At 39.3% G+C, this 27,911-nt stretch overlaps 1 pseudogene; it reads right to left on the bottom strand.

Moving 5' to 3' along the window:
- Nucleotides 1-270: 270 nt before the first annotated feature.
- On the bottom strand, nt 271-27,605 carry LOC135228941 (riboflavin kinase-like; annotated as a pseudogene).
- Between the last annotated feature and the right edge of the window lie 306 nt (nt 27,606-27,911).

Here is a 27,911-nt window from a genome sequence, read left to right as displayed (position 1 = left end):
TGAAGGAAACGACTAAAATGAAATGCCAAGTTTTCAATGTCTGTAATAAAATACGTGAATGTACAATACATCAAAAATACAAAGTATGGATTTTCCCCCTTAGGTTTATAATCAACTACCAAACCTCTGTTTTTAATGCATGTACTTCCATAAGCCTTCTCTGTTTAGCTGGATGTGCCGTACAAGTACAGATACACTGGTGTTTTCCCAGACGTGCCTTTGCATCCAGACTTACATACATTTTATTTCCATCATAAGAATATAAGAACTTTCTAGTGGCATGTTTTGAAAAGATTTGAAAGTTTTATTAACATAATACATAAAAAAGAGCCTTGATTTTTAAATTAATCTTCCTAGTACTGTGTGGCATGATGGGTTTTACAGTTGAAGCATAATATAGCCACTACATTGTAACATTTAAACTAATTCACAACTGAAGGAAAATGTTAGATTTTTAAAATACAACCAAGATGAGACTGCAGAGTTATGAACAGTGAAATACTAGAAAACAGTGAATGAATAAATAAGATGATTTTTCAGCAGTGGCCCTTCAGTATTTTGCTTTTAGGAACCTGGAAGAAATTGTCTTCTTTGAGTTTCAAATGTTCTGGTAAATCTACTCATTTCTTACCTTCCTCAGTATCACCTTGAATTGCTGAAATAAGCGACTCTAAAGAATCAAAGTTGTTTACTGGTCTCAGGTAGCCCACGAAGGCCACATTGACGATTTCCCCATAGAAGTCTTCTTTGAAGGTATGCATGAGTTTCCATGGACTTTTTCATACTCTTGTAGTAGGGGTTCCATCCTATGTTCACCACAATCTTATGGACATCTCCGCTTCCAACACTGGCCCAACCATAATAAATGCCACTGGATACATCAGGTGGTAGATTATCTACTACTTGTTCAGGGAAGTTAGCTGTGGGGATGCCCAGCTGTTTGGAACTTCAGCCGAAGCCCGCACCACTTGTCCGCGGCAGATGTACAGCAAATGCCTCAGGACAACGCAGGTTTGGGGCCCGGGCTCCGGCCCGGTCCGCGCGTCCAGCGGAGTCGCCGTCGGGGCGCTGCTAGGACACCCGGACCAGACGGGGGACACAGGACAAGCTCGGCCGGGCTGGGCCGGCAACGCGCGGTGGCCAGTCCCTCATGCCGCTGAGCCAACAGAAGCCGCCAGGCGACTCAAGAGCTGTCTCCACCCTGTAGCAGCGGCGACGGCCTTGTTCTTTTTTTTTTTTTTTAATAATTTTTATTGTGCTTTAAGTGAAAGTTTACAAATCCAGTCAGTCTCTCACACAAAAACCCATATACACCTTGCTCCAAGCCCAAGCCCAGTGCCCTCGAGTGGATTCCGACTCATAGCGACCCTGTAGGGTCGCTATGAGCTATGAGTATACACCTTGCTTCACACTCCCAATTACTCTTTCCCTAACGAGACAGCCCGCTCTCTCCCTCCACTCTCTTTTCGTGTCCACTTCTCCAGCTTCTAACCTCCTCCACCTTCTCATCTCCCCTGCAGGCAGGAGATGCCAACATTGTCTCAAGTGTCCACCTGATCCAAAAAGTTCACTCCTCACCAGCATCCCTCTCCAACCCATTGTCCAGTCCAATCCATGACTGAAGAGTTGGCTTGGAACATGGTTCCTGTCCTGGGCCAACAGAAGGTCTGGGGGCCATAACCACCAGGGTCCTGCTAGCCTCAGTCATACCATTAAGTCTGGTCTTATGAGAATTTGGAGTCTGCATCCCACTGCTCTCCTGCTCCCTCAGGGGTTCTCTGTTGTGTTCTCTGTCAGGGCAGTCATTGGTTGTAGCCAGGCACCATCTAGTTCTTCTGGTCTCAGGATGATGCAGTCTCTGGTTCATGTGGCCCTTTCTGTCTCATCGGCTCCTAATCACCTTGTGTCCTTGGTGTTCTTCATTCTTCTTTGATCCAGGTGGGTTGAGACCAGTTGATGCATCTTAAATGGCTGCTTGCTAGCGTTTAAGACCCCAGACGCCACTCTTCAAAGTGGGATGAAGAGTGTTTTCTTAATAGATTTTATTATGCCAGTTCACTTAGATGTCGCCTGAAACCATGGTCCCCAGACCCCTGCCCCTGCTACGCTGGCCTTTGAAGCATTCAGTTTATTCAGAAAACTTCTTTGCTTTTGGTTTAGTCCAATTGCGCTGACCTCCCCTGTATTGTGTGCTGTCTAATTACTGAATGCCCCTCTCTGAGCCGCCCTCCCTCCCCCCTCTCGTAACCACGAAAGAATGTTTTCTTCTCAGTTTAAACTATTTCTCCAGTTCTTATAATAGTGGTCTTATACAATATTTGTCCTTTTGCAACGAACTAGTTTCACTCAGCATAATGCCTTCCAGGTTCCTCCATGTTATGAAATGTTTCACAGATTCTTCACTGTTCTTTATCGATGCGTAGTATTCCATTCTGTGAATATACCATAATTTATCCATTCATCCATTGATAGGCACCTTGGTTGCATCCCCCTTTTTGCTATTGTAAACAGAGCTGCAATAAACATGGGTGTGCATATATCTGTTCATGTAAAGGCTCTTATTTCTCTAGGATATATTCCAAGGAGTTGAATTGCTGGATCCTATTTTTTTTTATGCTAGTTCTAATTCTAGCTTTTTAAGGAAGTGCATAATCGATTTCCAAAGTGGTTGTACCATTTTACATTCCCACCAGCAGTGTATAAGTGTTCCAATCTCTCCACAGCCTCTCCTACATTTATTATTTTGTGTTTTTTGGATTAATGCCAGCCTTGTTGAGGTGAGATGAAATCTCATTGTAGCTTTGATCTGCATTTCTCTAATGGCTAATGATCGTGAACATTTCCTCATACATCTGTTAGCTACCTGAATGTCTTCTTTAGTGAAATGTCTGTTCATATCTTTCGCCCATTTTTTAATTGGGTTATTTGTCTTTTTGCAGTTGAGTTTTTGCAGTGTCATGTAGATTTTAGAGTTCAGGCGCTGATCAGAAATGTCATAGCTAAAAACTTTTTCCCAGTCTGTAGGTAGTCTTTTTACTCTTTTGGTGACGTCTTTGGATGAGCATAGCTGTTTGCTTTTTAGGGGCTCCCAGTTATCTAGTTTTTCTTCTACATTCTTTATAATGTTTTGTATACTGTTTATGCCATGTATTAGGGCTCCTAACGTTGTCCCTATTTTTTCTTCCACGATCTTTATCATTTTAGGTTTTATATTTAGGTCTTTGATCCATTTTAAGCATGTTTTTGTGCATGGAGTGAGGTATGGGTCTTGTTTCATTTTTTTTGCAGGTGGATATCCAATTATGCCAGCACCATTTGTTAAAAAGACTTTCTTTTCCCCATTTAGCTGTTTTGGGGCCGTTGTCAATTATCAGCTGCTCATATGTGGATGGATTTATGTCTGGATTCTCAATTCCATTCCGTTGCTCCAGGTATCTGTTGTTGTACCACTACCAGGCTATTTTGACTACTATGGTGGTATAATAGGTTCTAAAATCAGGCAGAGCAAGGCCTCCCACTTTGTTCTTCTTTTTCAGTAATACCTTATTTATCCGGGCCTTTTTTCCTTTCCATATGAAGTTGGTGATTTGTTTCTTCATCTCATTAAAGAATGTCCTTGGGATTTGGATTGGAATTGCATTAAATGTATAGATCACTTTTGGTAGAATAGACATTTTTATAATGTTAAGTCTTCCTGTCCATGAGCAAGGTATGTTCTTCCACTTATGTAAGTATCTTTCGGTTTTTTGCAGAAGTGTACTGTGGTTTTCTTTGTATGTCTTTTACATCTCTGGTAAGATTTATTCCTAAGTGTTTTATCTTCTTCGGGGCTACTGTAAATGGTATTGATTTGGTGATTTCCTCTTCAATGTTCTTCTTGTTGGTGTAGAGGAATCCAACTGGTTTTTGTATGTTTATCTTGTATCCCGATACTCTGCTGAACTCTTCTATTAGTTTCAGTAGTTTTCTGGAGGATTCCTTAGGGTTTTCTATGTATAAGATCATGTCATCTGCAAATAGAGATACTTTGACTTCTTCCTTGCCAACCTGGATGCCCTTTATTTCTTTGTCTAGCCTAATTGCTCTGGCTAGGACTTCCAGCACAATGTTGAATAAGAGTGGTGATAAAGGGCATCCTTCTCTGGTACCCGATCTCAATGGGAATGTTTTCAGGCTCTCTCCATTTAGGGTGATGTTGGCTGTTGGCTTTGTATAAATGCCCTTTATTATGTTGAGGAATTTTCCTTCTATTCCTATTTTGCTGAGAGTCTTTATCATGAATGAATGTTGAACTTTGTCAAATGCCTTTTCTGCATCAATTGATAAAATCATGTGATTCTTGTCTTTTGTTTTATTTATGTGGTGGATTACATTAATTGTTTTTCTAATGTTGAACCATCCCTGCATAACTGGTATGAATCCCACTTGCTCATGGTGAATTATTTTTTGGATATGTTGTTGAATTCTATTGGCTAGAATTTTGTTGAGGATTTTTGCATCTACATTCATAAGGGATATAGGTCTATAATTTTCTTTTCTTGTCGTGTCTTTGCCTCGTTTTGGTATCAGGGATATGGTGGCTTCATAGAATGAGTTTGGTAGTATTCTGTCCTTTTCTATGCTCTGAAATACCTTTAGTAGCAGTGGTGTTAGCTCTTCTCTGAAAGTTCAGTAGAGCTCTGCAGTCAAGCTGTCCGGACCAGGGCTTTTTTATTTGGGAGTTTTTTGATTACCTTTTCAATCTCTTCTTTTGTTATGGGTCTCTTTAGTTGTTCTACCTCTGTTTGTGTTAGTTTAGGTATGTAGTATGTTTCTAGGGATTCATCCATTTCTTCTAGGTTTTCAAATTTGTTTGAGTATCGTTTTTCCTAGTATCTGATATGATTCTTTTAATTTGAGTTGGGTCAGTTGTAATATCGATCCCTTCATTTCTTATTCGAATTATTTGCTTCCTCTCCCATTTTTCTTTTGTCAGTTTGGCCAGTGGTTTATCAATTTTGTTGATTTTTTCAAAAAAACAGCTTTTGGTCTTGTTAATTATTGGAATTGTTTTTCGGTTTTCTATTTATTTCATTTAGTTCAGCTGTAATTTTTATTATTTGTTTTCTTCTGGTGCCTGTGGGTTTCTGTCATTGCTCTCTTTCTATTTGTTCAAGTTGTAGGGATAATTCTTTGATTTTGGTTCTTTCTTCTTTTTGTATGTGTGTATTCATTGATAGAAATTCACCTCTGAGCACTGCTTTTTCTGTTTCCGAAAGGTCCTGATAGGAAGTGTTTTCATTCTTATTGGATTCTATGAATTTCTTTATTCCATCCTTAATGTCTTCTATAATCCAGTCTTTTCTGAGCAGGGTATTGTTCAGTTTCCAAGTGTTGGATTTCTTTTTCCTTCTTTTTCTGTCATTAAACTCCACTTTTACGGCCTTATGGTAAGAGAAGATGCTTTGTAATATTTCAATGTTTTGGATTTTGCTAAGGCTTGCTTTATGACCTAATATGTGGTCTATTCTAGAGAACGTTCTATGTGCACTAGAAAAGATAGTATACTTGGCTGCTATTGGGTGGAGTGTTCTGTGTATGTCTATGAGGTCAAGTTGGTTGTTTGTGGCATTTAGATCTTCTTTGTCTTTCCTGAGCTTTTTTCTGGATGTCCTGTCCTTCAGTGAAAGTGGTGTGTTGAAGTACCCTACTATTATTGTTGAACTATCTATCTCAGTTTTCAATGCTGATAGAGTTTGTTTTATGTATCTTGCAGCCCTGTCACTGGGTGCATAAATATTTAATATGGTTATACCTTCTTGGTATATTGTCCCTTTAATCATTATATAGTGTCCTTCCTTATCCTTTATGATGGATTTAACTTTGTAGGCAGCATATAGACAGATTTTGTTTTTTAATCCATTATGCCACTCTCTATGTCTCTTTATTGGTGCATTTAGTCGATTTACATTCAGGGTAATTATGGAAAAAAAATTATTAATTTTTTAATGAATTTAGTCTATCATTTTGATGTCTTTTTTTGTGTGTTGACAGTTTCTTTTTCCCACTTGATTTTATGTGCTGTGTAGATTTTCTTCATATATTGTCCTTTCCTCATATTTGCTGTTGTTGATTTTGTTTCTGCTGAGTCTGTATTTTTCCCTTGTATTTTATGTTGAGTAGGATAGTGTTTCTCCTTTGTGCTTACCTTATTATTTGCCCATATTTTTCTATATTTAAAACTAGCTTTTATTTCTTTGTATTGCAGTATCTTCCTCTCCATATGGAAAGTATATGATTACATTTCTTAGTCCCTCTATATTAATGTTGTCTTCTTTTAAATAATAACATCGCTGTTAACCTGTTTTGGGCTTTTTTTTTATAATCTTGCTTTGTTTTTTTATTTTTTTTTTGATTTCCCTGTCTGGGTTGACTTCTGGTTGCTCTGCCCAGTGCTCTAGTCTTGGGTTGATACCTGATATTATTGATTTTCTAACAAAAGAACTACGTTTAGTATTTCTTGTAGTTTTGCTTTGGTTTTAACGCATTCCCTAAACTCGTGTTTATCTGGAAATGTCTTAATTTCACCTTCATATTTAAGAGACAGTTTTGCTGGATATATGATTCTTGGCAGGCAATTTTTTTCTTCAATTTTTTTGAATATGTCCTCCCATTGCCTTCTTGCCTGCATGGTTTCTGCCGAGTAGTCCGAGCTTATTCTTATTGGCTCTCCATTGTAGGTGACTTTTCATTTATCCCTCACTGCTCTTATAATTCTCTCTTTATCTTTGGTTTTGGCAAGTTTGATTATTATATGTCTTGGTGACTTTCTTTTAACATCTACCTTATGTGGAGTTCGATGAGCATCTTGGATAGATATCTTCTCATCTTTCACAGTATCAGGGAAGTTTTCTGCCAACAAATCTTCAACAATTTTCTCTGTATTTTCTGTTATCCCTCCCTGTTCTGGTATTCCAATCACTCGTCAGTTATTTCTCTTGATAGAGTCCTACATGATTCTTAAGGTTTCTTCACGTTTTTTAATTCATTTATCTGATTTTTCTTCAAATAAATTAGTGCCAAATGATTTATCTTCAAGTTTAGAAATTCTAGCATCTACTTGCTCAGTTCTGCTCCTCTGACTTTCTATTGAGTTGTCCGCTTCTGTAATTTTATTGTTAATCTTCTGAATTTCTGATTGCTGTTTGTATATGGATTTTTCCGGCTTATTAAACTTTTCATTATGTTCCTGAATAATCTTTCTAATTTCTTCAGCTGCTTTATCTGTGTGTTCCTTGGTTTGTTCTGCGTATCGCCTCATTTCCTTCCTGATGTCTTGAAGGGTTCTGTATATTAAACTTTTTTATTCTGCATCTGGTAATTCCAGGAATGCACTTTCATCTAGAAGATCCCTGGATTCTTTGTTTTGAGAGCCTGTTGAGGTGATCATGGTCTGTTTCTTTATGTGACTGGACATTGACTCTTGTCTGCGAGGGTCTATAAGTTATTGTATTAATTTATGCTTGCTTACTGTGTCATAGCTGCTTGCTTTCTTTTGTTCTGGTATACCCCTATGGGTTGCTTGAGTGAGCTAGCTTGATTATTTTTGCCTTTGGAGCTCTGGTGTCCTGTCCCCAGCTGGCTAGAGCTGTTATCAAGTATATCAGTCTAGGAGTCCATTCAGTTTTCTTGTATGAATTCAGCTCAGGTTTCCAGGTAGCTGATCATCAAGTGTGTGGTATAGGCTCTGTCCTACAGTCTTAAGCGTGCAGAGGTGATTGGCGTACATACCGGTATCTGATTGTAGCAGGGGGTCATGCTCTGAACAAGGCAGGGGGCCGAGAACCGACCCCCAAGTGTCTCTGAGGAAAATGTGTGTCTGTTCCCTAGAGAGTGCTGGTGGGTGGGTTCTGCAGAGGGACCATGGTCACCCAAAGTTTTTGGTTGTAAGGACTGGGAGGTACCAGTTATCTTTTGGCCCCTGTCGCAGGTGGCTGGGTGACCTGAGTGGAGCTACCAGTCCTTAGGTCCCTGATATGGGTAGGTGAGGACCTTGTTTAATAGGCAAAGCAAAGTCAAACATCAAACACCCACCTCTCCACAGAAATGGTTGGAGTTTGCCAACAATGGCCTATTCTCCCAAAATAGGCCCACACAGGTCCATGCAGAAGGGAAAGTTGTTCAAGGTGCACGGACTGTTTATGCCTGGACAGGAGCCACTTCTGTCTTGAGCTCCCCCAGTTAATGGAGCTAGCAAATTATCTTTTCCCCCCAATTGCAAATTTTTTCGTTCCCCAAGGCAGGGAGGATGGCTCTAGGTGCTCACCAGGGTCTATCTCAGGCCCAGGAATTCAGCTGTTGAAAGTGGCTTGGGGTGGGGGGGTGCGGTACAATATAGGCAAGTACTTAGCTTTTGCCGAGAGCGCTGTTCTCCTCAGGTTCCAGAGGTCTGAGTAGGCTGCGTGGCTGGCTGCTTCTCCCCGAGGAAACTGCAGGCGAACGCTAGTACCAGCCCACCACCACCGCTGCCACTCTGGGAATGGTGCCTGTGGGCTTCCTGCGATTCAGGTCCGGCAATTCCTCTCCACTTCTGAACAGTCTCTTCTTCCCCCGCCCCTCAGTTTGTTGTCTAAGCTTGCCTTTGATGCTCAGGGCTCCCAGCTTTTCACACATATACTCGTTTCACTTGTTTCTTCAGGTCTTTGTTGTAAAGAGGGCTCACTGGAAGCATCTGTATATTCCGCCACCTTGGCTCCGTCTCCTTGTTCGTTCTTTTGACAGTCCCTAGTACGTTCAATATTCTTCGCCAACACCACAATTCAAAGGTGTCAATTCTTCTGTCTTCCTTATTCACTGTCCAGGTTTCACATGCATATGATGCGATTGGAAATACCATGGCTTGGGTCAGGCGCACCTTAGTCTTCAAGGTAACATCTTTGCTCTTCAACACATTAAAGAGGTCCTTTGCAGCAGATTTGCCCAATGCAATGCGTCCTTTAATTTTTTGTCTGCTGCTTCCATGGGTATTGATTGTGAATCCAAGTAAAATGAAATCCTCGACAACTTCAATGTTTTCTCTGTTTATCATGATGTCACTCATTGGTCCAGTTTTCAGGATTTTTGTTTACTTTAAGTTGAGGTGTAATCCATACAGAAGGCTATGGTCTTTGATCTTCATTAGTAAGTGCTTCAAATCCTCTTCATTTTCAGCAAGCAAGATTGTGTCATCTGCATAACACAGGTCATTAATGAGTCTTCCTCCAATCCTGATGCCCCGTTCTTCTTTATATAGTCCAGCTTCTCAGATTATGATTGAATAGGTATGGTGAAAGGCTACGACCCTGATGCACACCTTTCCTGACTTTAAACCACTCAGTATCCCCTTGTTCTGTCCAAACAACTGCCTGTTGATCTGTGTACAGGTTCCTCATGAGCAAAAGTATTCTGAAATTCCCATTCTTCAAAATGTTATCCACAATTTGATATGACCCACACAGTCGAAAAACTTGGCATAGTCAAAAAAACACAGGTAAACATCATTCTGATATTCTCTGCTTTCAGCCAGAATCCATCTGACATCAGTGATGATATCCATGGTTCCATGTCCTCTTCTGAATTTGTCCTGAATTTCTGGCAGTTACCTGTTGATATACTGATGCAGCAGCTTTTGAATGATCTTCAGCAAAATTTCACTTGCGTGTGATGTTAATGGTATTGTTTGATAATTTCTACATTCGCCTGGATCATGTTTCTGTAAAATAGGTATAAATATGGATCTCTTCCAGTCAATTGGCCAGGTTGCTGTATTCCATATTTCTTGGCATAGAAGAGTGAGCACTTTTAGCACAGCATCCATTTGTTGAAACATCTCGATTAATATTCCGTCAATTCCTGGAGCCTTGTTTTTTGCCAATGCCTTCAGTGCAGTTTGGACTTCTTCCTTCAGTACCTTCGGTTCCTGATCATATGCTACCTCTTGAAATTGTTGAACATCGACTAATTCTTTTTGGTATAACGACTCTGTGTATTCCTTCCATCTTCTTTTGTTGCTTCCTGCATCATTTAATATTTTTCCTGTAGAATCCTCTAATATTGCAACTTGAGGTCTGAATTTTTTCTTCAGTTCTTTCAGCTTGAGTAACGCCAAGCATGTTCTTCCCTTGTGGTTTTCCATCTCCAGCTCTTTGCACATGTCATTATAATACTTTACTTTGTCTTCTCCAGCCACCCTTTGAAATCTTCAGTTCTTTTACTTCATCGTTTCTTCCTGTTGCTTTAGCTGCTCGACATTTGAGAGCAAGTTTCAGAGTCCCCTCTGGTATCCATCTTGGACTTTTGTTTCTTCCCTGTCGTTCAATGACCCTTGCTTTCTACATGTATGATGCCCTTGATGTCATTCCACAACTCGTCTGGTCTTCGGTCATTAGTGTTCAACGCATCAAATTTATTCTTCAGATGGTCTCTAAATTCAGGTGGGATAAGCTCAAGGTTGTATTTTGGTTCTCGTGACTTGCTCTGATTTTCTTCAGTGTTGCCTTGAACTTGCACATGAGCAGTTGATGGTCTGTTCCACAATTGGCCCCGGCCTTGCTCTGACTGATGATATTGAGCTTTTCCATCATCTCTTTCCACAGATGTGGTCAATTTGATTCCTGTGTGTTCCATCTGGCAAGATCCGTGTTGCCATTTATGTTGGTGAAAAAAGGTATTTACAATGAAGAAGCCATTGGTCTTGTAAAATTCCATCATTCGATCTCTGGCATTGTTTCCAACACTGAGGCCATATTTTCCAACTACCAATCCTTCTTGTTTCCGACTTTTGCATTCCAATCACCAGTAATTATCAATGCATACTGACTGCATGTTCGATCAATTTCAGACCGCAGAAGCTGATAAAAATCTTCAATTTCTTCATCTTTGGCCTTAGTGTTTGGTGCTTAAGTTTGAATAATAGTCATATTAACTGCTCTTCCTTGTAGTTGTATGGATATTATGTCACTGACAACGTTGTTCTTCAGCATAGATCTTGAAATGTTATTTTTGACTATGGATGCAACACCATTCCTCTTCAAGTTGTCATGCACAGCATGGAAGACTATATGATCGTCCAATTCAAAATGGCCAATACCAGTCCATTTCAGCTCACTAATGCCTAGGATATCGATGTTTATGCATTCCATTTCATTTTTGATGATTTCCAGTTTTCCTAGATTCACACTTTGTACATTCCAAGTTCTGATTATTAGAGGATGTTTGCAACTGTTTCTTCTAATTTTGAATCATGCCACATCAGCAAATGAAGGTCCCAAAAGCTTTACTCTATCCACTTCATTAAGGTCGACTCTACTTTGAGGAGGCAGCTCTTCCCCGGTCATATTTTGAGTGCCTTCCAACCTGGGGGGGCTCATCTTCCAGCACTATATCAGACAATGTTCTGCTGCTACTCATAAAGTTTCACTGGCTAATTCTTTTCAGGAGTAGACTGATGGTTCCTTCTTCCTAGTCTATTTTAGTCTGGAACTTTAGTTGAAACTTGTCCTCTATGGGTGACCCTGCTGGCATCTGAATACCATGACATAGATTCCAGCATCACAGCAACACTCAAGCCCCCACAGTAGGACAAACTGACAGACACATTAAAAAACCCATTGTTGTTGTATTGATTCTGACTCATAGTCACCCTATAGGACAGAGGAGAACTGCCCTTTAGAGTTTCCAAGGAGCACCTGGTAGATTCGAACTGCTCACCTTTTGCTTAGCAGCCATAGCACTTAACCACTAAGACACCAGATTTTCCATAGTGACTGTTAGGGAGATGCAAATAAAACTACAATGAAGTTTAGGAAATTCATAAAAACCAAACTAAAACTACAAGAAATATGAAAGGGAGTTCTATGGTTAGAAAATCAATAGTATCAGGTATCAACCCATGTCTAGAACACTGGGCAGAGCAACCAGAAGTCAACCCAGACAGTGAAATCAAAGAAAAAAATCAAGATTAAAAAAAAAAACGCTCAAAACTGGGTAACAGCAATGTTATGATGTAAAAGAAGACAACATTAAAATAATAAAGAGCGACTAAGAAATGTAGTCGTAGAAAAGGTGCTACAAAGAAATAAAATATATAAAGATAATCTAATCAGCCCATAAAATTAAGTGGGAAAAAGAAACTGTCAACAACACACAAAAAAAGACATCAAAAATGTTTGCATTAAATTCATACCTATCCATAATTACGCTGAATGTAAATGGATTAAATGCACTAATAAAGAGACAGAGAGTGGCAGAATGGATTAAAAAACATGATCCGTCTATATGCTGCCTACAAGAGACACACCTTAGACTTAGAGACACAAACAAACTAAAACTCAAAGGATGGAAAAAATAAATCAAGAAATCAAGCAAACAACAATCAAAAAAGAGCAACAGTGGCAATATTAATTTCTGACAAAATAGACTTTTAAGTTAAATCCAACAGAAAGGATAAGGAAGGACACTATATAATGATTAAAGGGACAATACACCAAAAAGGTATAACCAAATTAAATATTTATGCACCCAAAGACGGCTGCAAGATACATAAAACAAACTCTATCAGTATTGAAAACTGAGATAGATACCTCCACAATAATAGTAGGGTACTTCAACACACCTTCACTGAAGGACAGGACATCCAGAAAAAAGCTCAGGAAAGACAAAGAAGATCTAAATGCCACAAACAACCAACTTGACCTCATAGACATACACAGAACACTCCACCCAATAGCAGCCAAGTATACTTTCTTTTCAAGTGCACATGGAACATGCTCTAGAATAGACTACATATTAGGTCATAAAGCAAGCCTTAGCAAAATCCAAAACATTGAAATATTACAAAGCATCTTCTCTTACCATAAGGCCGTAAAAGTGGAGTTTAATGACAGAAAAAGAAGGGAAAAGAAATCCAACACTTGGAAACTGAACAATACCCTGCTCAGAAAAGACTGGATTATAGAAGACATTAAGGATGGAATAAAGAAATTCATAGAATCCAATAAGAATGAAAACACTTCCTATCAGAACCTTTCGGAAACAGAAAAAGCAGTGCTCAGAGGTGAATTTCTATCAATAAATACACACATACAAAAAGAAGAAAGAACCAAAATCAAAGAATCATCCCTACACCTTGAACAAATACAAACAGCAACAAAAGAAACCCTCAGAAACCAGAAGAAAACAAATAATAAAAATTAGAGCAGAACTAAATGAAATAGAAAACAGAAAAACAATTGCAATAATTAACAAGACCAAAAGCTGTTTTTTTGAAAAAATCAACAAAATTGGTAAACCATTGGCCAAACTGACAAAAGAAAAACAGTAGAGGAAGCAAACAACCCGAATAAGAAATGAGATGGGTGATATTACAACAGACTCAACAGAAATTAAAAGAATGATATCAGACTACTATGAAAAATTGAACTCTAACAAATTTGAAAACCTAGAAGAAATGGGTGAATTTCTAGCAACACACTACCTACCTAAACTAACACAAACAGATGTGGAACAACTGAATAAACCCATAACAAAAGAAGAGATTGAATAGGTAATTAAAAAACTCCCCCCACCCCCAAAAAAGCCCTGGCCCAGACAGCTTCACTGCAGAGTTCTACCAAATGTTCAGAAAAGAATTAACACCACTACTACTAAAGGTATTTCAGAGCATCGAAAAGGACGGAATACTCCCAAACTCGTTCTATGAAGCCAGCATATCCCTGATACCAAAACCAGGTAAAAAAAACACCACAAAAAAAGAAAATTACAGAGCTGTATCCCTCATCAACTTAGATGCAAAAATCCTCAACAAAATTCTAGCCAATAGAATTCAACAACATGTCCAAAAAATAATTCACCATGACCAAGTGGGATTCATACCAGGTATGCAGGGATTCTATCATTCTATCTCCTGCATTGTTTCTATCACCAAGGCCAAGTTTTCCAACTACTGATCCTTCTTCTTTGTTTCCAACTCTTGCATTAAAATCACCAGTAATTATCAATGCATCTTGGTTGCATGTTCAATCAATTTCAGACTGCAGCAGCTGATAAAAATCTTCTATTCATCTTTGGCCCTAGTGCTTGGTGCGTATATTTGAATAATAGTCACATTAACTGGTGTTCCTTGTAGGCGTATGGATATTATCCTAACACTGACAGCATTGTACTTCAGGATAGATCTTGAAATGTCCTTTTTGATGATGAATGCAATGCCATTCCTCTTCAAGTTGACATTCCCAGCATAGTAGACTATATGATTGTCCGATTCAAAATGGCCAATACCAGTCCATTTCAGTTCACTAATGCCTATGATATCAATGTTTATGTGTTCCATTTCATTTTTGTTGATTTCTAATTTTCCAAGATTCATACTTTGTACATTCCAGGTTCCGATTATTAATGGATGTTTGCAGCTGTTTCTTCTCATTTTGAGTCGACTTCTTCATTGCAAATACCTTCTTTCACCAACATAAGTGGCGAATATATACAAGGATGTCCCCAGGCGGAACACACAGAAATCAAATTGACTATGTCTGTGGAAAGAGATGATGGAAAAACTAAATATCATCAGTCAGGACAAGGCCAGGGGCTGACTGTGGAACAGACCACCAATTGCTCACATGCAAGTTCAAGCTGAAACTGAAGAAAATTGTAGCAAGTCCACGAGAGCCAAAATATGACCTTGAGTATATCCCACCTGAATTTTGAGACCATCTGAAGAATAGACTTGATGCATTGAACACTGGTGACCGAAGACCAGACGAGTTGTGGAATGACATCAAGGACATCATACATGAAGAAAGCAAGAGTTCATTGAAGAGACAGGAAAGAAAGAAAAGACCAAGATGGATGTCAGAGGGAAATCTGAAACTTGCTGTCAAACGTTGAGCAGCTAAAGCAAAAGGAAGAATTGATGAAGTAAAAGAACTGAACGGAAGATTTCAAAGGGTGGCTGAAGAAGACAAAGTAAAGTATTATAATGACATGTGCAAAGAGCTGGAGATGGAAAACCAAAGGGAAGAACATGCTCGGCGTTTCTCAAGCTGAAAGAACTGAAGAAAAAATTCAAGCCTCGAGGTGCAGTAGTGAAGGATTCTATGGGGAAAATATTAAATGATGCAGGAAGCAACAAAAGAAGACGGAAGGAATACACAGAGTCATTATACCAAAAAGAATTAGTCGATTTCTACCGTTTCAAGAGTTAGCATATGATCAGGAGCTGATGGTATTGAAGGAAGAAGTCCAAGCTGCTCTGAAGGCGTTGGTGAAAAACAAGGCGCCAGGAATTAATGGAACAACAATTGAGATGTTTCAACAAATGGACGTAGCGCTGGAGGTGCTCATTCGTCTATGCCAAGAAATATGGAAGACAGCTTCCTGGCCAACTGACTGGAAGAGATCCATATTTATGCCTATTCCCAAGAAAGGTGATCCAACCAAATGTGGAAATTATAGAAAAATATCATTAGTGTCACATGCAATCAAAATTTTGCTGAAGATCATTCTAAAACGGCTGCAGCAGTATAGTGACAGGGAACTGCCAGAAATTCAGGCCTGTTTTCAGAAGAGGACATGGAGCCAGGGATATCATTGCTGGTGTCACATGGATCCTGGCTGAAAGCAGAGAATAACAGGAGGATGTTTACCTGTGTTTTATTGACTATGCAAAGGCATTCAACTCTGTGGATTATAACAAATTATGGATAACATTGCAAAAAATGGGAATTCCGGAACACTTAATTGAGCTCATGAGGAACCTATGCACGATCAAGAGGCAGTTGTTCGGACAGAAAAAGGGTATACTGATTGGTTTAAAAACAGGAAAGGTGTGCGCCAGGGTTGTATTCTTTCACCATACCTATTCAATCTGTATGCTGAGCAAATAATCCAAGAAGCTGGATTATAGGAAGAAGAACGGGGCATCGGGATTGGAGGAAGACTGGTTAACAACCTGTGATGTGGAGATGACACAACCTTGCTTGTTGAAAGTGAAGAGGACTTGAAGCACTTACTAATGAAGATCAAAGACCACAGCCTTCACTTTGGATTGCACCTCAACATAAAAAAAACAAAAATCCTCACAACTCGACCAATGAGCAACATCATGATAAACGGAGAAAAGATCGAAGTTGTCAAGGATTTCACTTTACTTGGATCCACAATCAACAGCCATGGAAGCAGCAGTCAAGAAATCAAAAGACACATTGCATTGGGTAAATCTGCTGCAAAAGACCTCTTTAAAGTGTTGAAGATCAAAGATGCCACCTTGAAGACTAAGGTTCGCCTGACCCAAGCCATGGTATTTTCAATCTCATCATATTCATGTGAAAGCTGGACAATGAATAAGGAAGACCGAAGAAGAATTGATGCCTTTGAATTGTGGCCTTGGTGAAGAATATTGAATATACCATGGACTGCCAGAAGAACGAATAAATCTGTCTTGGAAGAAGTACAGCCAGAATGCTCCTTAGAAGCAAGGATGGCGAGACTGCGTCTTACATACTTGGACATGTTGTTGGGAGGTATCAGTCCCTGGAGAAGGACATCATGCTTGGCAAAGTACAGGGTCGGTGGAAAAGAGGGAGACCCTCAACGAGGTGGATTGACACAGTGGCTGCAACAATGGGCTCAAGCATAACAATGATTGTAAGGATGGCGCAGCACCGGGGTGTGTTTCATTCTGTTGTGCATAGGGTCACTATGAGTTGGAACCAACTCGACGGCACCTAACAACAACATGCAGGGATGGTTCAACATTAGAAAAACAATTAGTGTAATCCATCATATAAATAAAACAAAAGACAAGAATCACATGATTTTATCAATTGATGTAGAAAAGGCATTTGACAAAGTTCAACGCCTATGTATGAAAAAACTCTCAGCAAAATAGGAATAGAAGGAAAACTCCTCAACATAATAAATGGCATTCATACAAAGCCAATAGCCAGCAGCATCCTAGATGGAGACAGCCTGAAAGCATTCTCCTTGAGATCGGGAACCAGATAAGGATGCCCTTTATTAACACTCTTATTCAGCATTGTGCTGAAGGTCCTAGCCAGAGCAATTAGGCTAGATGAGAAAATAAAGGGCATCCAGATTGGCAAGGAAGAAGTAAAATTACCTCTATTTGGAGATGATATGATCTTATACACAGAAAACCCTAAGGAATCCTCAAGAAAACTACTGAAACTAATAGAAGAGTTCAGCAGAGTATCGAGGTACAAGATAAACGTACAAAAACCAGTTGGATTCCTTTACACCAACAAAAAGAACATGAAAGAGGAAATCACCAAATCAATACCATTTACAGTACCCCCAAGAAAATAAAATACTTAGGAATAAATCTTACCAGACATGTAAAAGACTTATACAAAAAAACTACAAAACACTTCTGCAAGTAACCAAAAGAGACCTACATAAGTTGAAAAATGTACCTTGCTCATGGATAGAAAGACTTAACATTATAAGAATGTCTATTCTACCACAAGTGATCTATACATTTAGTGCAATTCCGATCCAAATTCCAACAACATTCTTTAATGAGATGGAGAAACAAATCATCAACTTCATATGGAAGGGAAAGAGGCCCCAGATAAGTAAAGCATTCCTGAGAAAGAAGAAGAAAGTGGGAGGCCTGATTCTACCTGATTTTAGAACCTATTATACTGCCATGACAGTCAAAACAGCCTAGTACTGGTACAACAACAGATACATAGAACAATGGAACAGAATTGAGAATCCAGGCATAAATCCATCCACATATGAGCAGTTGATATTTGACAAAGGCCCCAAAACAGTTAAATGGGGAAAAAACTGTCTTTTTAACAAATGGTGCTGGCATAACTGGATATGCATCTGCAAAAAAATGAAACAAGACCCATTACTCACTCCATGCACAAAAACAAACTCAAAATGGATCAAAGACCTAAATATAAAATCTAAAACGATAAAGATCACAGAAGAAAAAATAGGGGCAAGGTTAAGAGCCCTAATACATGGCATAAACAGTACACAAAACATTACTAACAGTGCAGAAGAAAAATTAGATAACTGGGAGCTCCTAAAAAGCAAACAGTTATGCTCATCCAAAGACGTCACCAAAAGAGTAAAAAGACTACCTACAGACTGGAAAAAGTTTTTAGCTATGACATTTCTGATCAGCGCCTGATCTCTAAAATCTACATGACACTGCAAAAACTCAACTGCGAAAAGACAAATAACCCAATTAAAAATGGGCGAAAGACATGAACAGACACTTCACTAAAGAAGACATTGAGGTAGCTAACAGATACATGAGGAAATGCCATTAGAGAAATGCAAATCAAAACTAAAATGAGATTTCATCTCACTCCAACAAAAAAAAAACAAGGGTGGCATTAATCCAAAAAACACAAAATAATAAATGTTGGAGAGACTGGAACACTTATACACTGCTGGTGGGAATGTAAAATGGTACAAACACTTTGGAAATCGATTTGGCGCTTCCTTAAAAAGCTAGAAACAGAACTACCATATGATCCAGCAATCCCACTCCTTGGAATATATCCTAGAGAAATAAGAGCATTTACGCAAGCAGATATATGCATACCCATGTTTGTTGCAACACTGTTAACTATAGCAAAAAGATGGGAGCAACTAAGGTGCCCATCAAGGGATGAATAGATAAATTATGGTATATTCACACAATGGAATACTACACATCGATAAAGAACAGTGAAGAATCTGTGAAACATTTCATAACATGAAGGAATATGGAAGGCATTATGCTGAGTGAAATTGGTTGCGAAAAGGACAAACACTGTATAAGACAGCTATTATAAGAACTCGAGAAATAGTTTAAACAGAGAAGAAAATATTCTTTGATGGTTATAAGAAGGGGGAGGGAGGGAGGGTAGGAGAGAGGTATTCACTAATTAGATAGCAGATAAGAACCATTTTAAGTGAAGGGAAAGACAATGCACAATACAGGAGAGGTCAGGACAACTAGACTAAACCAAAGGCAAAGAAGTTTCCTGAATAAACTAAATGCTTCGAAGGCCAGTGTAGCTGGGGCGGGGGTTCGGGGACCATGGTTTCAGGGGACATCTAAGCCAATTGGCATAATAAAATCTATTAAGAAAACATTCTGCATCCCACTTTGGAGAGTGGTGTCTGGGGTCTTAAACGCTAGCAAGAGGCCATCTATGATGCATCAATTGGTCTCAACCCACCTGGATCAAAGAGAAATGAACACCAAGGACACAAGGTAATTAAAAGCCCAAGAGACAGAAAGGTCCCCATAAACCAGAGACTACATTCAGCCTGAGACTAGAAGAACTAGATGGTGCCCACTATAACCGATGACTGCCCTGACAGGGAACACAACAGAGAACCCCTGAGGGAGCAGGAGAGCAGTGGGATGCAGACCCCAGATTTTCGTAAAAAGACCAGGCTTAATGGTCTGACTGAGGCTAGAACGACCCCGGTGGTAATGGCCCCCAGAACTTCTGTTGGCCCAGGACAGGAACCATTCCCAAAACCAACTCTTCAGACAGGGATTGGACTGGACAATGGGTTGGAGAGGAATGCTGGTGAGGAGTGAGCTTCTTGGATCAGGTGGACACTTGAGACTATGTTGGCATCTCCTGCCTGTAGGGGAGATGAGAGGGGGTTAGAAGCTGGAGAAATGAACAGGAAAAGAGAGAGTGGAGGGAGGGAGCAAGCTGTCTCATTAGGGCGAGAGCAATTGGGAGTATGTAGCAAGGTGTATATAAGTTTTTGTATGAGGGACTGATTTGGTTTGTAAACTTTCACTTAAAGCACAATAAAAAAAATAAGTCAGTCTAAAAGGACAAATACTGTATGATCTCATGTCCTAGTCATCTAGTGCTGCTATAACAGAAATATCACAATTGGATGGCTTTAACAAAGAGAAGTTTATTCTCTCAGAGCTCAGTAGGCTAGAAGTCCGAATTCAGGGCACTGGCTCCAGGGGAAGGCTTTCTCTCTGTGTCAGCTCTGAAAGAAGTTTCTTGTGATGCATCAGTCTTCCCTTGGTCTGGAATCATCTCAGCCCAGGAACCTCAGGTCCAAAGGACACTCTCTGCTTCCGGCACTGCTTTCTTGCTGGTATGAGGTCCCACTTTCTGCTTGCTTCCCTTTCCTTTTTATCTCTCAAGAGATAAAAAGTGATGCAGGCCACACCCCAGGGAAACTGCCTTTACATTAGATCAGGAATGGACCTGGGTAAGGGTGCTACAATCCCACCCTAATTCTCTTTAACATAAAAAGACAATCTCAAAATGGAGGACAACCACACAATACTGGAAATCACGGCCCAGCCAAATTGATACATACATTTTGGCGGGGGGACATAATTCAATCCATGACATCTCACTTATATGAAATAAGCAAATATAAAAAAAACCACAAAGATTATTCATGGTTAACAACGGTTGGAGGGAGGGGGGAAAGGGGAGTTTTTGGTTTGGGGAACACTGAGTTTATATTGATGGTGGTGGAATGTTTTGGATGAGGACAGTAATGGTGGCATAACATGAATTGCAATGTGTAACGTGGGAGTCGTGTTGACAGATGTTTTGGTGTGTATGTTTTCACCACAATTTGAAAAAAAAAGAAAAATTAGATTATTGAGTTATAAGCATCTTTATATATATATACATATTTTTAAGCATCTTTTTATATATTCTGAATAGATCCTCTTTATCAGATATGACATATAAATATTTTCTCCCAGTTGGTGGCTTCTTTCATTACTTTGTTAATGGTGTCTCTTTTTATTTATTTCATTATGCTTTAAGTCCAAGTTTACAATTCAAGTCACCTTCTCATACAAAAACATATACACACATTGTTATGTAACCCTAGTTGCTCTCCCTGCAATGTGACGGCATACACCTTCTCTCCACCCTGTATTTCCCGTGTCCATTCAACCAACTCCTGTACCCTCTGCCTTCTCATCTTGCCTCCAGACAGGAGCTGCCCACATAGCCTCATGTGTCTACTTGAGCTAAGAAGCACACTTCTCACCAGTATCATTTTATGTCTTATAGTCCAGTCTAATCTTCATCTGAAGAGTTGACTTCGGGAATGGTTTTAGTTTCGGGCTAGCAGAAAGTCAGGGGGCCATGACCTCTGGCGTCCTGCCAGTCTCAGTCAGACCATTAAATCTGGTCCTTTTACTAGAATTTGAGGTCTGCATGCCACTTTTCTCCTGCTCCATCAGAGATTCTCTATTGTGTTCCCTGTCAGGGTAGTTGTTGGTGGTAGCTGTGCACCATCTAATTCTTCCAGTCTCAGGCTGATGGAGTCTTTGGTTTATGTGGCCCTTTCTTTCTTTTGAGGTCATATTTTCCTTATGCCTTTGGTGTTCTTCATTCTCCTTTGCTCCAGGTGAGTTGAGACCAATTTATGTATCTTAGGTGGGCGCTTACTAGCTTTTAAGACCCCGGACGCCATTCATCAAAGTGGGATGCACAACATTTTCTTAATAAACTTTGTATGCCGAATGACCTAGATGGCCCCTGAAACCACGGTCCCCAGGCCCCTGCCCCTGCTACTCTGTCCCTTGAAGTGTTTGGTTGTGTTCAGGAAACTTCTTAGCGTTTTGTTTAGTCCAGTTGTGCTGACTTCCCCTGTATTGTGTGGTGTCCTTCCCTTCACCTAAAATAATTCTTGTCTACTATCTAGTTAGTGAATACCCCTCTCCCTCCCTCCCCACCCTCGTAAGCATCAAAGAATGTTTTCTTCTGTGTTTAAACGTTTTCTTGACTTCTTATAATGGTGGTCTCATACAATATTTGTCCTTTTGCAACTGACTAATTTCACTCAGTGTAATGCCTTCCAGATTCCTCCATGTTATGAAGTGTTTCATGGGTTTATCGTTGTTCTTTACCTTTTTACAGTATTCCATTGCGTAGTATTCCATTGTGTGAATATACCATAACTTATTTATCCATTCATCCATTGATGGGCACCTAGGTTGTTTCCATTTTTTTGCTATTGTGAACAGTGTGGCAATGAACATGCTTGTGGGTATATCTATTTGTGTGATGGCTTTTATTTCTCTAAGATAAATTCCAAGAAGTGGGGCTGCTGGAATGTATGGTACTTCTATTTCTAGGTTTTTAAGAAAGCGCCAAATCGATTTCCAAAGTGGTATACCATTTTATCTTCTCACCAGCAGTGTATAAGTGTTCCAGTCTCTCCACAACCTGTCCAATATTTATTATTTTGTGTTTTTTGGATTAATCCCAGCTTTCTTGAGGTGAGATGGTATCTCATTGTAGTTTTGATTTGCATTTTTCTAATGGCTAATGATTGTGAGCATTTCCTCATGTTATCTGTTAGCTGCCTGAATGTCTTCTTTGATGAAGTGCCTGTTGATATCCTTTGCCCATTTTTTAATTGGGTTATTTGTCTTTTTGTTATTGAGGTTTTGCAATATCTTGTAGATTAGACCCTGATTGGAATCTCGTAGCCAAATTTTTTTTCCCAGTCAGTAGGTTGTCTTTTTACTCTTTTGGTGATGTCTTTAGACAGCTACCAGTTATCTAGTTTCTTTTCTAGTGTTTGTGTGTTCTTAGTAATGTTTTGTATTCTGTTTCTGCCATATATTAGGTCTCCTAGTGTTTGCCCTGTTTTTTCTTCCATGATCTTTCTTATTTTAGATTTCATATTTAGGTCTTTGATTCATTTTCAGTTAGTTTTTGTGCATGGTGTGAGGTATGGGCCTGGTTTCAGTTTCTTGCAGATGGATATCCAGTTATGCCAGCACCATTTGTTAAATAGACTGTCTTTTCCTCATTTAATGGACTTTGGTCCTTTGTCAAATATCAGTTGCTCATAAGTGTATGAATTATTTATGTCTGGATTCTCAATTCTGTTCCATTGGCCTATGTATCTGTTGTTGTACCAGTACCAGGCTGTTTTGACTACCGTGGTGGTATAATATGTTCTAAAATCAGGTAGAGTGAGGCCTCCCACGTTGTTCTTCTTTATCAGTAATGCTTTACTTGTCTGAGGCCTCTTCCCTTTCCATATGAAGTTGGTGATTTGTTTCTTCATTTCATTAAAAAATGCCATGGGAACTTGGACCAGGATTATATTGTATCTATAGACTGCTTTGTGTAGAATAGACATTTTCACAATTTTGTGTCTTCCTCTCCATGAGTAAGGTATGTTTTTACATGTATGTAGGTCTCTTTTGGTTTCTTTTAGTAGTGTCTTATAGTTTTTTTTTTTTTTTTGTATAGGTCTTTTACATCTCTGGTTTGATTTATTCCTAAGTATTTTATCTTCTTCTGGGCTATTGTAAATATTATTGATTTGGTGATTTCCTCTTTGATGTTGTCTTTGTTGGTGTAGAGAAATCCAACCGATTTTTGTATGTTTATCTTGTATACTAATACTTTGCTGAAATCTTCTATTAGTTCCAGTAGTTTTCTTGAGGATTCTTTAGGGTTTTCTGTGTATAACATCATATCATCTGCAAATAGAGACACTTTTACTTCTTCCTTACCAATCTGGATGCCTTTTAGTTCTTTTTCTAGCCTAGTTGCTCTGGCTAGGACCTTGAACACAATGTTGAATAAGAGTGGTGATAAAGGGCATCCCTGTGTGATTCCCATTTTCAAGGGGAATGCTTTCAGACTCTCCATTTAGGATAATGTTGGCTGTTGGCTTTGTATAAATGCCCTTTATATGTTGAGGAATTTTCCTTCTATTCTTATTTTGCTGAGAGTTTTTTTTATCATGAATGTGTATAGAACTTTGTCAAATGCCTTTTCTGCATCAATTGATAAGATCATGTGGTTCTTGTCTTTTATTTATGTGATGGATTACATTAATTGTTTTTCTAAAGTTGAACCATCCCTGCATACCTAGTATGAATCCCACTTGGTCATGGTGAATTATTTTTTGATATGTTGTTGAATTCTATTGGCTAGAATTTTGTTGAGGATTTTTACGTCTAAGTTTGTGAGGAATATTGGTGTGTAATTTTCTTTTTTGTGGTGTCTTTACCTTATTTTGGTATCAGGGTTATGCTGGCTTCATAGAATGAGTTTTGGAGTGTTCCATCCTTTTCTATGCTCTGAAATACCTTTATTAGTAGTGGTGTTGCCTCTTCTCTAGTGGTGAAGTTGGTATTTGTGAGTTCACCAAATTTATTCTTTTTCAGTATCATTTTGGTTATTCTGAATCTTTTACATATCCATAAGGTTTTAGGATCTGAGGCAGAGCCAACATAGTGCTATAGACAGAAGCACCATGCTGTCTTTCTGCAGCAAAGACCCAAAAAACTAAGTAAAACAGAAACAAATGTCAGTCCTGAAACCCTAAGCATCAAATGAAAGGATAAAGGACTAGATCAAGTACCACATGGAAGAAGAATCTGACTGAGAACATAGAATGAGGAGAGCTACAGAGTGGAAGTCCCCTGCCAGCTAATACAGCACTGCTTTGTCATGTTGGGGTACAGCCAGCAATGACCCTAGACAGGGAGTATGGAAAGCAACTTCACAGTAGATAGAGCACCTGGTAACCAGAGAAATATGCTTTCTCACCCCTCACCCTCCTGTCTTGTATGCTGCCTCCACTGCTCTCCAATGGGCCATGGCCACATGGCCCAAGAGACACTGGCTCACTGCCATCCTGAGTCTCCCCTGCCCCCACCAGCTGTTTCCTGCCAAGCCATTGTTTTTTTCTTTCCTTTCCTTCCTTTACTTTCTCCCTCCTACCTAGCCCCATGTATTGTGTCCACTCCTTCTCAACGGGCCATACCACACTGTTCAGCTGGAGAGCCACTTGCACACGGCCTCCCTGGATCTGCCTCACACCTACCAGCAGGCTTCTGCCATGCCACCATTGTTTTTTTTTCTTTTATGTTTCTCTTTCTTCCTTTTCTTTTTTTCCTCCCACCTAGCCCCCATACACTACCTTCAGCCCATTCTACTAGGGCACGCCTTGCTACCTTGGCTGGGGAACCACCTGCCCACGACTGCCCTGGGTCCGCTTCACCCCAATCTGCTGGTTCCTGCTATGCCATTTTTGTTTTTTCCTTTTGTTTCTCTTATTTCTTTCTCCCTCCCACTTAGCTCCACACATCACATCTGCTCCTTTCCAACCGGCCCTCAGGTCTGCCCTGCTCCCACTCACCAGGCCCCATCACGCTGCCAGGTTTCTTTCTTTTCTCTCTCTCTTTCTTTTCTTTCTCTCTCGGACCTAGCCCCATACCCCACCAACCCCCCTGCTGCACTGCCACAGCCGGAAAGCCACCAGCCTGTAGCTCTGAACTACTGTGGGGTAAAGTGGTATCTCATTATGAGTTTGATTTGCATTTCTCTAATGGCTAACAGGAGTCCTGGTGGCACATTGGTTAAGAGTTCAGATGCTAACCAAAAGGTAGGCAGTTCAAATCCACCAGCCACTCCTTGGAAACCCTATGGAACAGTTCTACTCTGTCCTATATGGTCGCTATGAGTTGGAATTGACTTGAAGGCATTGGGTTTAATTGGCTAATGATGTTGACCATCTCTTTGTGTACCTATTGGCCATTTATATATCCTTTTTGTTGAAATGCCTATCCAAGTCCTTTGATCATTCTTTTATAATAACAATAGTTAATATTCATTTATTGACTGTGTCTAATGTGCTAAGCAACTTTTATTATGTTATATATGTAACAAAACATTTACCATTTCAACACTGTTCACATGTACAATTCAGTGACATTAATTATATTCATCATGTTGTGCAATCATTACTATTACTATTACTTATTTTCAAATTATTCCATAACCATTAACAGAAGCTCATTTTCCCTTAAGTAATGAGCCCTCTTTCCCCCTCTTTCCAGCCCACCACTGGTGTCTTAGTCATCTAGTGTGCTGCTATAACAGAAATGCCACAAGTAGATGGCTTTAACAAAAAAAATTTATTCTCTCACAGTCTAGTAAGCTACACATCCAAATTCAGGGCATCAGCTCCAAAGGAAGGCTTTCTCTCTCTGTTGGCTCTGGAAGAAGGTCCTTGTCAAAAGTCTTCCCCTGGTTCAGGAGCTTCTCAGCACAAGGACCCCTGATCCTAGCTCTTGTTTCTTGGTGGTATGAGGTCCCCATGTCTCTCTGCTTCTCTCTTTTATATCTCAAAAGAGATTGGCTTAAGACACAATCTAATATTTTAGATTGTCCTGCCTCATTAACGTAATTGCCACTAATTCTATCTCTTTAGCGTCATAGAGATAGGATTTACAACACACAGGAAAATCACATCAGATGACAAAATGGTGGATGATCACACAACACTGGGAATCATGGCCTAACCAAATTGATACACATATTTTTTGAGGACACGATTCAATCCATGACACCTGGCAACCACTAATAAACTTAGGTCTGTATATACTTGCTTATTCTAGATATTTAATATTATTGGAATCATATATTTGCCCTTTTGTGACTGACTTGTTTCACTCAGTACAATGTTTTCAAGGTACATCTATACTGTAGCAAGTATCAGAACTTCAATTCTTTTTATGGCTGAGTAATATGGTAGTGTATGTATGTACCACATTTTCTTTATCTATTCATTTGTTGATGGACATTTAGACTGTTCCCATTTTTTGACTGTTGTGAGTAGAGTTACAATGAACATCGGTGTATACATATCTGTTTGTGTTCCTGTTTTCAATTCTTTTGGGTATATACCTAGAAGTGGAATTGCTGGGTCATGTGGTAATTCTATGTTTAACTTTTTAAGGAACCACCATAATGTTTTCCACAGAAGCTCTATCATTTTACAATCTCAACAGCAATGGATGGAGCTTCCTATTTTTCCACATTCTCACCAAGACCATTTGTTTTCCATTACTTTTTTTTAGTCATAGCCATCTTAGTATGTGTGAGATGATAGCTCATTGTGTATTTTTTTACGTGAGATATTGTCAAGTGGGTATCTTAGTTTGTATTTTACTTTATTATTGTTATAAAAATATATATAGTGTAGCATTTGCCAATTCAACATTTTTTTACACACACAATTCAGTGATACCAATTACATTAATCATTTTGTCCAACCAGTATCCTTTGCCAAATTTTTCTATTACTGTGAATCCATATTCAATGCCTTTCTAAACAGTGACTTCCCTTCCCCTCTTCCCTCCTGTGCCTGGTAATCACTGATAAGCTTTGGTCTCTATACATTTACTTGTTCTAGATGTTTCATGTAAGTGGGATCATATAATATATGTCCTTTTGTGATTGACTTACTTCACTCAGAATAATGTTTTCAAGGTTCAGTCATGTTGTAGCATGTATCAGGACTTTGTTTCTTTTCATGGCTTACTAATATTCCATTGTATGTACAGTGAAACCTGTGACAGCTGGAACTCGATGGATCTGCTTTGTTTTCCCAGGTCTCACAAGTTTTCTGCCTTTGACAGGCTGCAGCCTTACCGCTTTTCTGTCACTCGTTTTAATGGAAAATATTTGAGCTTTCTTTCTCTGACATGTTTCTGCCTTATACAAGTTCCGGCTTTCACAGGTTTCACTGTATATAGCACTTTGTTTATCCATTCGTCTGTTGATGGACATTTAGATTGTTTCTGCTGTTTAGCAATAGTGAACACTGGTGTACATGTGTCTGTTTGCGTTGCTACTTTCAAGTCTCTTCGGTATACACTCAGGAGTGGACATTCTGAGTCATATGGTAGTTTTATGTTGAACCGTTCAGCTTTTTGAGGAACTGCCAAACTTTTCCAGAGGCTGTACCATTTTCCATTCCCACCAGCAGTGGACAAATGTTCCAATATCTGCACAACCTTGCCAACATTTGTTGTTTTCCTATTTGGACTGAAGAAGAATTGATGCCTTTGAATTATGGTGTTGGTGAAGAATGTT

This window comes from Loxodonta africana, chromosome X, assembly GCF_030014295.1.
Source record: "Loxodonta africana isolate mLoxAfr1 chromosome X, mLoxAfr1.hap2, whole genome shotgun sequence".
NCBI classification, from domain to species: domain Eukaryota; kingdom Metazoa; phylum Chordata; class Mammalia; order Proboscidea; family Elephantidae; genus Loxodonta; species Loxodonta africana.
The sequence above is the reverse complement of the archived record's forward strand: the minus strand, read 5'-3'. Positions and strand labels throughout refer to the sequence as shown.